At 45.3% G+C, this 12564-nt stretch overlaps 1 protein-coding gene and 1 long non-coding RNA gene across 2 annotated transcripts in view; both read right to left on the bottom strand.

The window, feature by feature from the left end:
* The window catches only part of LOC145536926 (anosmin-1-like), a 196064-nt gene that overhangs the window by 105379 nt on the left and 78121 nt on the right, over positions 1-12564 (bottom strand). The gene's annotated exons all lie outside the window — the stretch shown is intronic.
* On the bottom strand, positions 836-8973 carry LOC145535516 (uncharacterized). Its single transcript, XR_014075447.1, has 3 exons — positions 8586-8973; positions 4089-6172; positions 836-1007 (listed from the first exon to the last, which is right to left on the bottom strand). It is a non-coding gene; the product is annotated as an uncharacterized LOC145535516 (long non-coding RNA).

Genomic DNA, 12564 nt, shown 5'->3' with positions numbered 1-12564 from the left:
CATTGGAAAACACCCTGATGCTGGGGAAGACAGAGGCAGAGGAGAAGGGGATGACAGAGGATGAGATGGTTGGATGGCATCACTGACTCAATGGACATGAGTTTGAGCAAGCTCCAGGAGTTGGTGATGGACAGGGAAGCCTGGTGTGCTGCAGTCCACGGGGTGGCAAAGAGTCGGACACCAATCGACTGAACAGCCACAAATCAAGCTTGCCTCAATTAATGTTTCTGGGGCACTTTTGAAACTTTCATGTAAAGAGGTCACTTCTATTAGTCTTGAATTGAATGAATGCATTCCCTCTTAGCTGTAAGCAGTAAGCAAGCAGAGTTACTATGTTCCACATTGTTGAGAAAAGACCTAGGAACTCCAGGAATATGAAGGACATGGGGAAAAGTGAATCGTTACATTACTGAGATGCCCTCATTACGCTCAGATGAGGCAAAGGAGTGCTTTAAACGCACACATTTTGATTGCATCTCATCTGGGCACTGTGTTCCCTTCCGCTCAGCCGTCTAATTGAGGGCAACAAATACCATCAAAACTTTCCATTTCTATAGTACTAAGCATCGGAAACCCAGTGAAGTTCATTCAGTTGTAATGAAGTCATAAACTGTTAGATGAGCTGATTAAAATAATGTTTCTTGGGTCAACCTTCAGAGTGGGAAATAGTTTAAATGTTTCTTTGAAAGTGGAAAAATACAATATATTAAGATAATTATATAAAGAGGATTCTGTTACAAAGGAAACAAATTTAATTAGGTCAAGTAAATGCTAAAAGAAAGTATTCAACAAATGTTCAAACTAAAAATAAGCAAAATACTTCTAAAGTGAGAAATTTGTTTTTTTTTTTTTTTATCATTTTGCTATACCTAAGGCAAGTTGAAGAATAAAACTTCTTAAATATATACTAACTTTATATTCTTTGTGCTTCCTTGGTGGCTCAGACAGTAAAGAGTCTGCCTGCAATGCAGGAGACCCAGATTTGATGCCTGGGTTGGGAAGATCCCCTGGAGGAGGGCATGGTGACCCACTCCAGTATTCTCGCCTGGTCCCACGGACAGAGGAGCCTGGCGGGCTACAGTCCAGGGGGTCGGAATATATTGTCACTTCACAAAATCAAAGAACCACAGAAACTTGTTACTCTACTTTTATTAACAATCTGATGTTTATTAATTACTTTTCACTGGAGTATAATGGCTTTACAATATTGTGTTAGTTTCTGCTGTATGACAAAATGAACCAGCTATATGTACACATATACCCCCTCTGTCTAGGGTCCCCTCCCACCACCCCCATTCCACTCCTCCAGATCATCGAACGAACTCTTAGTAGCGAGGTCGCTCAGTCACGACCCCATGGACTGTCGACTGCCAGGCTCCTCTGTCCATGGGATTTTCCAGGCAAGAATCCCTGAGTGGGTTGCCATTTCCTTCTCCAGGGGATCTTCCCGACCCAGGGATCGAAACCCAGGTTTCCCGCATTGCAGGCCGACTGTTTTACCATCTGACCCACCAGGGAAGTACTCTTAGGAGTCTCGAAAAGGACCAGTTACTCAACAGCCAGTTTTAACATACATGCTCACTTCCTTATTAATTTACTTTTTAACTTCGTTTCCAGATTATGTTACTGAACAGCCAGTTTTAACAAAACATCATTGACTTTTTAATCACATTTTTAAAACATGATAGCCTGTTTTAACACATGCTTAGAGACCTACGGGGGTATGGTTTTTTAAAGGGTGTGGTACAGGACCAGGTGCCCTCTACATGTTTAATAAGTACAGACTGAACCGATGACTGAACATCTTCCTTCAGTATAAAGAACCAAGCTAGGAGTGGCCATGTCTGAAGTCAGCATCTCCTTTTTTACCAGTTGAGTTCTGTTCAGTCGCTCAGTCGCGTCTGACTCTCTGCGACCTCATGGACTGCAGCACGCCAGGCCTCCCTGTCCATCACCAGCTCCTGGACTTTGCTCAGACTCATGTCCATCGAGTCGGTGATGCCATCGAGCCATCTCATCCTCGGTGGCCCCCCTCTCCTCCAGACCCTCTGTTATCACCAGATATTTCCTTAAAAGTGTTCCAACAGAGAAAGGTTTAAAGACATGAAAATCCACTAGAAAAAAATGTAGTACTGCCCCAGCACACGTCTCTCTCAGAAAGGACACCTAAATTACTCAAGCACCCTGATGAATTAACAAAGGGGCTCATCCTTAACTCCAAGACACTTAAAGCGCAGAGTCCAACGATCCCAACACGTCTGATGGGATCAGCCATGGCTGGGGTCATGGGAACCACACGTGAGATGGAGAAAATAAAGAGGAAGAGTTCTCAAGTCATGGGAACGATGCAAAAGAGTCTTCGGGGCCCCACTTTCCTGCTGGGGACATGACGGCCCGGGGAGCTGACAACGTGTGAGGAACTCAAGGCGACACGTGGTCTCAGGACACGAGATGGTCTCATGATAAATACAGGACTGGACGACTGGTCTCCTAACCTGCCTGCCAGTACCCCCTGCCCCGCCTCCAAATGCTCATCGGGCACCCTGGTGCTTACTCAGCCACCAGGCACAGCATCTACCTGAGCCCATGCCTGTCTCCTTCTTCACTTGACCTTCTGCCATGCCCCACCAGCCTCTTCTCTTGTGCTCACAAAGAGAAGACTTCTCTTCATCCCCAGATGCACTCTGCATAAGCAGCAGGTATCCCATGAGTGAAGGCAGCCGTCACATTCTGGCGCCCTGGACCAGCGCAGGACCAAAGTCCCACAATGTAAAATTCGTCACACACAGGAATGGTCAGATTGCTGTTGAGTCGCTCAGTCGTGTCTGACTCTCTGCGACCCCACGGACCGCAGCACGCCAGGCCTCCCCGTCCATCACCAGCTCCCAGAGCTTGCTCCAACCCGTGTCCATTGAGTCGGTGGCGCATCTTAGCTTTCCCCAGTGCAAAGTGGGGCTCCCGCGAGAACCAGCCATTTCTGAGGTACACCTTCTGAGGACAGCCGTCCTTCTCCAGGCGCGTAAGCAAACTCCCCAGGGTGTGCCTGAAGTTCAAAGCTCAGGGCTCCTCACCCACCACAAGCCCTCTCAAAGCCCTGGAAGAAGTCCACAAACAAAATTTACAAAACTAACAAATTTTCGTTTATTTTTCTTAACTATAGAAGGAGATCCAACCAGTCCATCCTAAAGGAGATCAGTCCTGAGTATTCATTGGAAGGACTGATGTTCAAGCTGAAACTCCAATACTTTGGCCACCTCATGTGAAGAGCTGACTCATTGGAAAAGACCCTGATGCTGGGAAAGATTGGGGGCAGGAGGAGAAGGGGACGACTGAGGATGAGATGGTTGGATGGCATCACCGACTCAATGGACATGAGTTTGAGTAAACTCCGGGAGTTGGTGATGGACAGGGAGGTCTGGCGTGCTGCAGTCCACGGGGTCACAGAGAGTTGTACACGACTGGGCGAGTGAACAGTAAGAAACTGCCCGATGGCTTCTGTTGCACACAGAAGCTCCGTCACATGATGGAGAAAGGCTTTATTTCTGGCAAAGGGTCAGTCGGGATCAAGTTTGATCTGCCGCCCACACCAGCTGCCTGGGGGTTCTGCCAGCATTCCTGTGCGGAGACATGCAACTATGTCTTCCAGAGGACGGAGGTCTCCAGGGTCTGTCCTGGGTGTGGCACGGTTCCCTCTGTCTGTTTCGGCCCTGTCCATGTGATGCGCCCTTTATAAAAACACCCTCAAGGTCTCCTGAACAATCAGGAAGAGACACTTGAGAATCAGAGGGTGTCAGATCACGTTCTACTTGTAAAGACAGAACCACACTGTCAGAACAGAGATGCAACCAGAAGGTGGGGTAAATAGGACAACTGTGTGTGTGTGTGTGTGTGTGTGTGTGTGTGTGTGTGTGAGTCGCTCAGTCTTGTCTGACTCTTTGAGACCCTCTAGACTGTAGCCTGCCAGGCTCATCTGTCCTCGGGATTCTCCAGGCAAGAATACTAGAGTGGGCGGCTGTTCCCTTCTCCAGGGGCTCTCCCTGACCCAGGGATCAAACTGCGGTCTCCGGCATTGCGGGCAGATTCTTTACCATCTGAGCCACCACGGAAGGCAACTGCACAGTTACAGAAAAAAAAAAAAAGAGAGACAGCCAACAAGAGTGGATGGAAGACATCCTCCTATCAGACACAGTCTGATGATGGTGACTGGTACCTACAGGAGTGTGATCTTTTAACCACAGGGCCAAGTCCAAGAAGAGGTACAGACAGGCGGGTGGGTGGGGGAAGCAATTTGTAATCCCAGAGGGAGGACTGGGTGAAAACCATGTGAAAAGGAGTCAAGGCTTCACAGCATTAGTTTATCAATGGAAGACGTTTCAAAGCCCTAAAAGGAAAATCGCTAATGACCATTGCTAATGAATCATTCCACAGATTCTCATGCAAATGTCCCCGGGGTGGCTTTGATCCACACTGACACCTGAAAGAAAGCACACAGCGTCTGCACACCGGACAGATGACTGGGAAGAAATGGCCCAGCCAGGACACAGAGCTCTGCGCCGCCTACCCTGGGAACGCCGGGCTGGCGCGGGGCGGCTGGGCACGGAGGTCCTTCCCAGCCCACCCGAGGGACTCGGAGATGCTCGGAGGTGGCCCAACCACCTCTCAAACCGCAAAACACGTAGCCTGCTCAAAAGCAGAGGGCCTTCTCACGCCCTCTGTCTTCAAACCAATGCAAATCACTTCCCAGGACCCTCCAATACTACTCTGGCCATGAAAAGGACCCCAGAATACATTAAGGCCTCGAACTGGGGGAGAAAATGTGAGATAAAATTAGCCAGAGAGTGACAAAGTGATAGAACTCAAGGGCGAAGAGAAGATGACTCGGTAGGAATTAGAGAGAAATCCTTTTCCAGGACCACATTCTCATCAGATAGGTGGCCAGGTGGCCTGAAATTCATCATTTGTTACCAGATTTTTTAGAACAAGAGTGTGTCTGAGGGACGGGCTGCTGATTTGTGGACTACGCAAGTGGGTGCTCTAAAAACCATTTAAAACGATATTAAATCAAGAAACACTTTCCCCAGCTGAGATTTCTGCACTGGCTTCCACAAGGTCACACAATAAAACACTTCAGAGTGGAGAGCGGCGCGCAGAGAAAGTACTCAGATTGCTGAGCTCTTATCTGCGTGAAATAAACTCCTGTCAAACCAGTAGTCTAGCTGGAATTGCATTTCCTGTCCTAGAGTTTCCATCGTAATTAGCGAGGGAAGGGATTGGGGGTCGGGGCCAGGCTGAAGCATGCGGACAGACACGGTGGACAGTAGCCACAGACAATGGGGATGGGTCACCAGCAGAGGCCTGGGGGTAGGTCAAACCCTTGGGCTTTCACTGTAGGAATGATTTTCAATGATACACTTATTCATAAAAGATAGAAAAATGACCTACACTGGAAGCCAATGGGAAGAGATGAGAGGAAATGAATCATAAAGAAGGCTGAGCACCAAAGAATGGATGCCTTTCAACTCTGGTGCTGGAGAAGACTCTTGAGAGTCCCGTGGACTGCAAGGGGATCCAACCAGTCCATCCTAAAGGAGATCAGTCCTGAATATTCATTGGAAGGACTGATGCTGAAGCTGAAACTCTAGTACTTTGGCCACCTGATGTGAAGAGCTGACTCATTGGAAAAGACCATGATGCTGGGAAAGACAAGGGGATGACAGAGGATGAGATGTTTCAGTGGCATCACCGACTTAATGGACGTGAGTTTGAGCAAGCTCCGGGAGTTGGTGATGGACAGGGAGGCCTGGCGTGCTGCAGTCCATGGGGTCGCCAACAGTCGGACACGACTGAGCCACTGAACAACAACGAGGGGAAATGAGGACAGGATGAGGAATCAATAATCTGATACCAAATTACACCCTCCGGAGGTCTTAACACTAATACTGGTCTCAACTTTTGACCAGCCAACAGGAAAAAGAGACTCTGATCAGTCCACATGATTCAAGTATGCAGAGGTCACAAGGAAGAAGTAGCCTGCAGGAACAATTGCTCTCAACACAGATACTAAAAAGAACGTCCTGATACTGTCCATGAGGAGCCCCTTCTGGAGACAGAACTTACCCCATAGTATCCTCCTGGGAGGGCTTGCCTGGCGGCTCAGTGGTAAAGAATCTGCCTGCCAATGCAGGAGGCATGGGACCGATGCCCGTGGTCAGAAAGATCCCCCAGAGAAGGGAATGGCAACCCGCTCCAGTGTACTTGCCTGGAGACTCCCACGCACAGAGGAGCCTGGCGGGCTACAGTCCATGGGGTTGCAAAGAGTCAGATACGACTGAGGGAAATGTGTTTAGCGGGAAACTTTTGATAAATAAACACTCCCTTCCCCAGACTCCGTCTCCCCCAAATTTGCCTTCAGTGGTCTCCCTTACTCTCCTCGACAACCACTGTGATTAGATTTGCTTCTTGCGCGTCTCGTTTCTCCTCCACCCTAGATGGTCCTCCGTGAGGACGTGGAGTGTGTGCACACTTTCATTCTGCAATCACCAGGGTCGCACACAGTCTCGGGCACAGAGTAGGCATTCAATACACGTTCAGTGCAGGAGTGAGGAATGAACAGAGGTGGGGCCATGTCTTTGTTCTCCAGCTGAACTGGTGAGCGCCAAGCAGGGTGCCAGGTGCCGGGCGATTCAATGGGCACCAAAATAGACATGGCTCAGCTTCCAAGGTGACTTCTCAGCTGGCTCCCTGAGCACTGGCCTCGGTGGGATGAAGCTCAAGGCTTCCCATTTCAGCTTTGGCCGCAGACCGTCTCTGGTCTCACTTTCAAGGCCAAGCCCGCCAGGCCCAGGGCCAGAGCTGACACCTCTTTTGCCAGCTGTGTGCCCTTGAAACTGACCTTGTGTCTTTCCCATCATCGGTCTGCATCGAGGGAGGCAGAGGTTACTGGTACAGGATGCCAGTATTGGCATTTAGATATTTACAAACGACATTATAAAATGGAATACAACCCCCGGACCAAACAAACCTGTCCTCTGCTAGCAGGAAATATCAATGTAATCCCCATAAAAGAAAGAACAGCTGTGGTCCTGGTGAAGGTCTGTCTCTACCCCATTTGCCCAACAACAACAACATATATTTCTGACCTTTTGCTACAAATTCACCATGATGAGGACCAAAAAAAGTCCATGTTTGATGCTTTTGAACTGTGGTGCTGGAGAAGACTCTTGAGAGTCCCTTGGACTGCAAGGAGATCCAACCAGTCCATCCTAAAGGAGATCAGTCCTGGGTGTTCATTGGAAGGACTGATGTTGCAGCTGAAACTCCAATACTCTGGCCACCTGATGTGAAGAGCTGACTCATTGGAAAAGACCCTGATGCTGGGAAGGATTGGGGGCAGGAGGAGAAGGGGACGACAGAGGATGAGATGGCAGGATGGCATCACCAACTCTATGGACATGAGTTTGAGCAAGCTCCGGGAGATGGTGAAACTCAGGGAGACAGTTGTGCTGCAGTGCATGGGGTCGCCCAGTCAAACACGACTAAGCAACTGAACAACAACAAAATATATATCTGATCTTTTGCTACAGATTCACTATGATGACAAAAAGTCCATGTTGAGCAAACAGACAAGAGTTGCTATTCCTGATTCTTGCTTTTTATATGCATTTAATCCACCAAGTGGCTCAGGTGGTAAAGAGCCTGCCTATAGTGTGGGAGACCTGCATTTGATCCCTGGGTCGGGAAGATCCCCTGGAGAAAGAAATGGCAACCCTCTCCAGTATTCCTGCCTGGAGAATCCCATGGACGGAGGAGCCTGGCGGGCTGCAGCCCATGGGGTCGCAAAGAGTCGGACACGACTGAGCGACTTCACGAATCCACCAAGTACAGGAATTGTAAGCAGATTTTTTAAGAACCGAACACAGAAAGCCTTTAACTTCTGTCCAGAAGCAGAACTTAGCCCAGGGCCTGAGCCCATCTGTGTGCCGTGACCACAGAACTCACAATACGGGGCTGGCGTGACTCATCTCCTTGTTGATTCCTCCCCTACAATCCTCAGTGAGCTCCTGAAACCAGGGGCTGGTGTGGTCATTCAGGGCTTTGCAACGTCGGGACAAACTAGGCTGACACCTGTTTCTCTACAGTCCACGATCAAACTGCAGTTTTGTTTGGTTTTTAATAATGATTTCAAGTTATTTTTATTTGGGGCTGTGATGGGTCTTCACGGCTGTGTGGGGCTTTGTGTAGCTATGGCACGTGGGCGTCTCACTGTGGTGGTTTTCTCTTGCGGTAGAGCGTGGGTTTCAGGGCACAGGGGCTCAGCAGTTGTGACAGAAGGGCTTCTTCCCTTCCGTGGGATCCTCCCGGATCAGCGATCCAACCTGTGCCTCCTGCATTGGCAGGTGGATTCTTTACCACTGGGGCCAACTGGGAAGCCCTAACCACAATTTTTAAAATTAATTTATTTATTTTAATTGGAGGCTAATTATTTTACAATATTGTAGTGGTTTTTGCCATCCACTGACATGAATCAGCCATAGGTGTACATGGTTGCAGGGATGTCCCTGGTGGTCCAGTGGTTATGAATCCACCTGCCATGTAAGTCAGAAAGAGAAAAGCCATCATCTATTAACGCATATGTATGGAGTCCAGAAAGATGGTACTGATGAACCTATTTGCAGGGCAGCAATAGAGATGCAGACATAGAGAGTGGACACAGGAGGGGAAGGGAAGGGTAATTCAAGTTGACAGAGTAGCTGGAAACATATACACTACCGATTGTGAAATGCAGCAGTTCAGGTCAGTTCAGGTCAGTTCAGCCACTCAGTCGTGTCCAAGTCTTTGCAACCTCATGGTCTGCAGCACACCAGGCCTCCCTGTCCATCACCAACTCCCAGAGTTTACCCAAACTCATGTCTATCGAGTCAGTGATGCCATCCAGCCATCTCATCCTCTGTCGTCCCCTTCTCCTGCCCTCAATCTTTCCCAGCATCAGGGTCTTTTCCAATGAGTCAGTTCTTTGCATCAGGTGGCCAAAGTATTGGAGTTTCAGCTTCAGCATCAGTCCTTCCAATGAACACTCAGGACTGATCTCCTTTAGGATGGACTGGCTGGATCTCCTTATAGGCAGTGGGAATTTGCTGTATGACTCAGGGAGGTCAAATCCGGTGCTCTGTGACAACCTAGAAAGGTGGGTTGGGGTGGGAGGTGGCGAGGAGGCTCAAGAGAGATGAGACATATGTCTACGTATGGCCGATTCATGCTGACCTACGACAGAAACCAACACAGTATTGTAAAGCAGTTATCATCCAATCAAAAATCAATAAATTTAAAAAAAAAAAAACAATGAAGATGCAGGGTACGTGGACTCAATCTCTGGTTGGGGAAGTAAGATCTCACATGCCATGAATAAGTCTGCACTCGGCAACTACTGAGCCCAACTGCTACAGCTAAAGAAGTGTGCACGCTGCAGCTAAGACCCAATGCAATCACACAAATTAATTAAAAAAATAAATTTAATCTTAAAATTAACTTTATTTATATTGAATATAATTTATATTATATTATAATATGTGAGTGAGTGAAGTTGCTCAGTCGTGTCTGACTCTTTGCGACCCCATGGACTGTAGCCTACCAGGCTCCTCTGTCCATGGGATTCTCCAGGCAAGGATACTGGAGTGGGTTCCCATTTCCTTCTCCAGGGGATCTTCCCGACCCAGGGATTGAACCCGGGTCTCCCATAGTGTAGGCATACGCTTTACCGTCTGAGCCACCAGGGAAGTCAATATTATAATATACATAATATATTAATATGTATATAATACATAATATATTATATTTATAATATAGTTATATATAATTATATTTAGCATATATTATAACTATAATAATATATTTCATATAATTAAATTTATTTCATTTTTAAAATTAATTTTAAAAAGAAAGTTCATTTACAAAACAAATTAATTTTAAAAGCAAGCTAACTTAAAACAACTGCTTAAATTTAAGGGATTTCATTAATAGTTAGATTTAATACATAAATTAATTTAAAACAAATTAATTCAACAAATGAATTAATTTTATTTTTTAATTATTTTTAATTTAAATTAGTTTATCTATTTTTTAACTTTACAATATTGTATTGGCTTTGCCATACATTCACATGCATCAGCCATGGGTGTACATGTGTTCCCCTTCCAGAACCCCCCTCCCACTTCCCTCCCCATCCCATCCCTCCAGGTCATTCCTGGTGCATCAGCCCTGAGCACCCTGTATCATGCATTGAACCTGGACTGGCGATTCGTTTCACATATAATAATTTACAAGCTTCAGTGGCATTCTCCCATATCATCCCACCCTCGCCTTCTCCCATATAGTCCAAAATACAGTTCTATATATCTGTGTCTCTTTTGCTGTCTTGCATACAGGGTTATCTTTACCAATTTACTAAATTCCATATATATATGTGTTAGTATACTGTATTGGTGTTTTTCTTTCTGGCTTACTTCACTCTGTATAATAGGCTCCAGTTTCATCTACCTCATTAGACCTGATTCGAGTGTATTCTTTTTAATGGCTGAGTAATATTCCATTGTGTATATGTACCACAGCTTCCTTATCCACTCGTCTGCTGATGGGCATCTAGGTTGCTTCCATGTCCTGGCTATTATAAACAGTGCTGGGATGAACATTGGGGTACACGTGTCTCTTTCAATTCTGGTTTCCTCAGTGTGTATGCCCAGCAATGGGATTGCTGGGATATATGGCAGTTGTATTTCCAGTTTTTTTGAGGAATCTCCACACTGTTCTCCACAATGGCTGTACTAGTTTGCATTCCCACCAACAGTGTAAGAGGGTTCCCTTTTCTCCACACCCTCTCCAGCATTTATTGCTTGTAGACTTTTGGATAGCAGCCATTCTGACTGGTGTGAAATGATACCTCATTGTGGTTTTGATTTGCATTTCTCTAATAATGAGTGATGTTGAGCATCTTTTCATGTGTTTGTTAGCCATTTGTATGTCTTCTTTGGAGAAATGTCTGTTTAGTTCTTTGGCCCACTTTTTGATTGGGTCGTTTATTTTTCTGGAATTGAGCTGCAGGAGTTGCTTGCATATTTTTGAGATTAATTGTTCGTCCGTTGCTTCGTTTGCTATTATTTTCTCCCATTCTGAAGGCTGTCTTTTCACCTTGCTTATAGTTTCCTTTGTTGTGCAAAAGCTTTTAATTTTAATTAAGTCCCATTTATTTATTTTTGCTTTTATTTCCAATATTCTGGGAGGTGGGTCATAGAGGATCCTGCTGTGGTTTATGTCGGAGGGTGTTTTGCTTATGTTTTCCTCTAGGAGTTTTATAGTTTCTGGTCTTATGTTTAGATCTTTAATCCATTTTGATTTTATTTTTGTGTATGGTGTTAGAAAGTGTACTAGTTTCTAGTTTCGTTCTTTTACAAGTGGTTGACCATTTTTCCCAGCAGCACTTGTTAAAGAGATTGTCTTTTCTCCATTGTATATTCTTGCCTCCTTGGTCGAAGATTAGGTGTCCACAGGTGTGTGGACTTATCTCTGGGCTTTCTATTTTGTTCCATTGATCTATATTTCTGTCCTTGTGCCAGTACCATACTGTCTTGATGACTGTGGCTTTGTAGTATAGTCTGAAGTCAGGCAGGTTGATTCCTCCAGTTCCATTCTTCTTTCTCAAGATTGCTTTGGGTATTCGAGGTGTTTTGTATTTCCATATAAATTGTGAAATTATTTGTTCTAGTTCTCTGAAAAATACTGTTGATAGGGATTGCATTGAATCTATAGATTGCTTTGGGAAGTATACTCATTTTCACTATATTGATTCTTCTGATCCATGAACACAGTCTATTTCTCCATCTATTTGTGTCCTCTTTGATTTCTTTCACCAGTGTTTTATAGTTTTCTATATATAGGTCTTTTGTTTCTTTAAGTAGATATATTCCTAAGTATTTTATTCTTTTCATTGCGATGGTGAATGAAATTGTTTCCTTAATGTCTCTTCCTGTTTTCTCATTGTTAGTGTATAGGAATGCAAGGGATTTCTGTGTTGATTTTATATCCTGCAACTTTACTATATTCTTTGATTAGCTCTAGTAATTTTCTGATAGAATCTTTAGGGTTTTCTATGTAGAGGATCATGTCATCTGCAAACAGTGAGAGTTTTACTTCTTCTTTTCCAACCAGGATTCCTTTTATTTCTTTTTCTGCTCTGATTGCTGTGGCCAAAACTTCCAAAACTGTGTTGAATAGTAGTGGTGAGAGTGGGCACCCTTGTCTTGTTCCTGACTTTAGGGGAAATGCTTTCAGTTTTTCACCATTGAGGAAAATGTTTGCTGTGGGTTTGTCATATACAGCTTTTATTATGTTGAGGTATGTTCCTTCTATTCCTGCTTTTTGGAGGGTTTTTATCATAAATGGATGTTGAATTTTGTCAAAGGCTTTCTCTGCATCTATTGAAATAATCATATGGTTTTTATTTTTCAGTTTGTTAATGTGGTGTATTACATTGATTGATTTGCAGATATTGAAGAATCCTTGCATCCCTGGGAT

Source organism: Giraffa tippelskirchi, chromosome X (assembly GCF_054371585.1).
Source record: "Giraffa tippelskirchi isolate mGirTip1 chromosome X, T2T-mGirTip1v1.2.pri, whole genome shotgun sequence".
Lineage (NCBI taxonomy): Eukaryota > Metazoa > Chordata > Mammalia > Artiodactyla > Giraffidae > Giraffa > Giraffa tippelskirchi.
The sequence above is the reverse complement of the archived record's forward strand: the minus strand, read 5'-3'. Positions and strand labels throughout refer to the sequence as shown.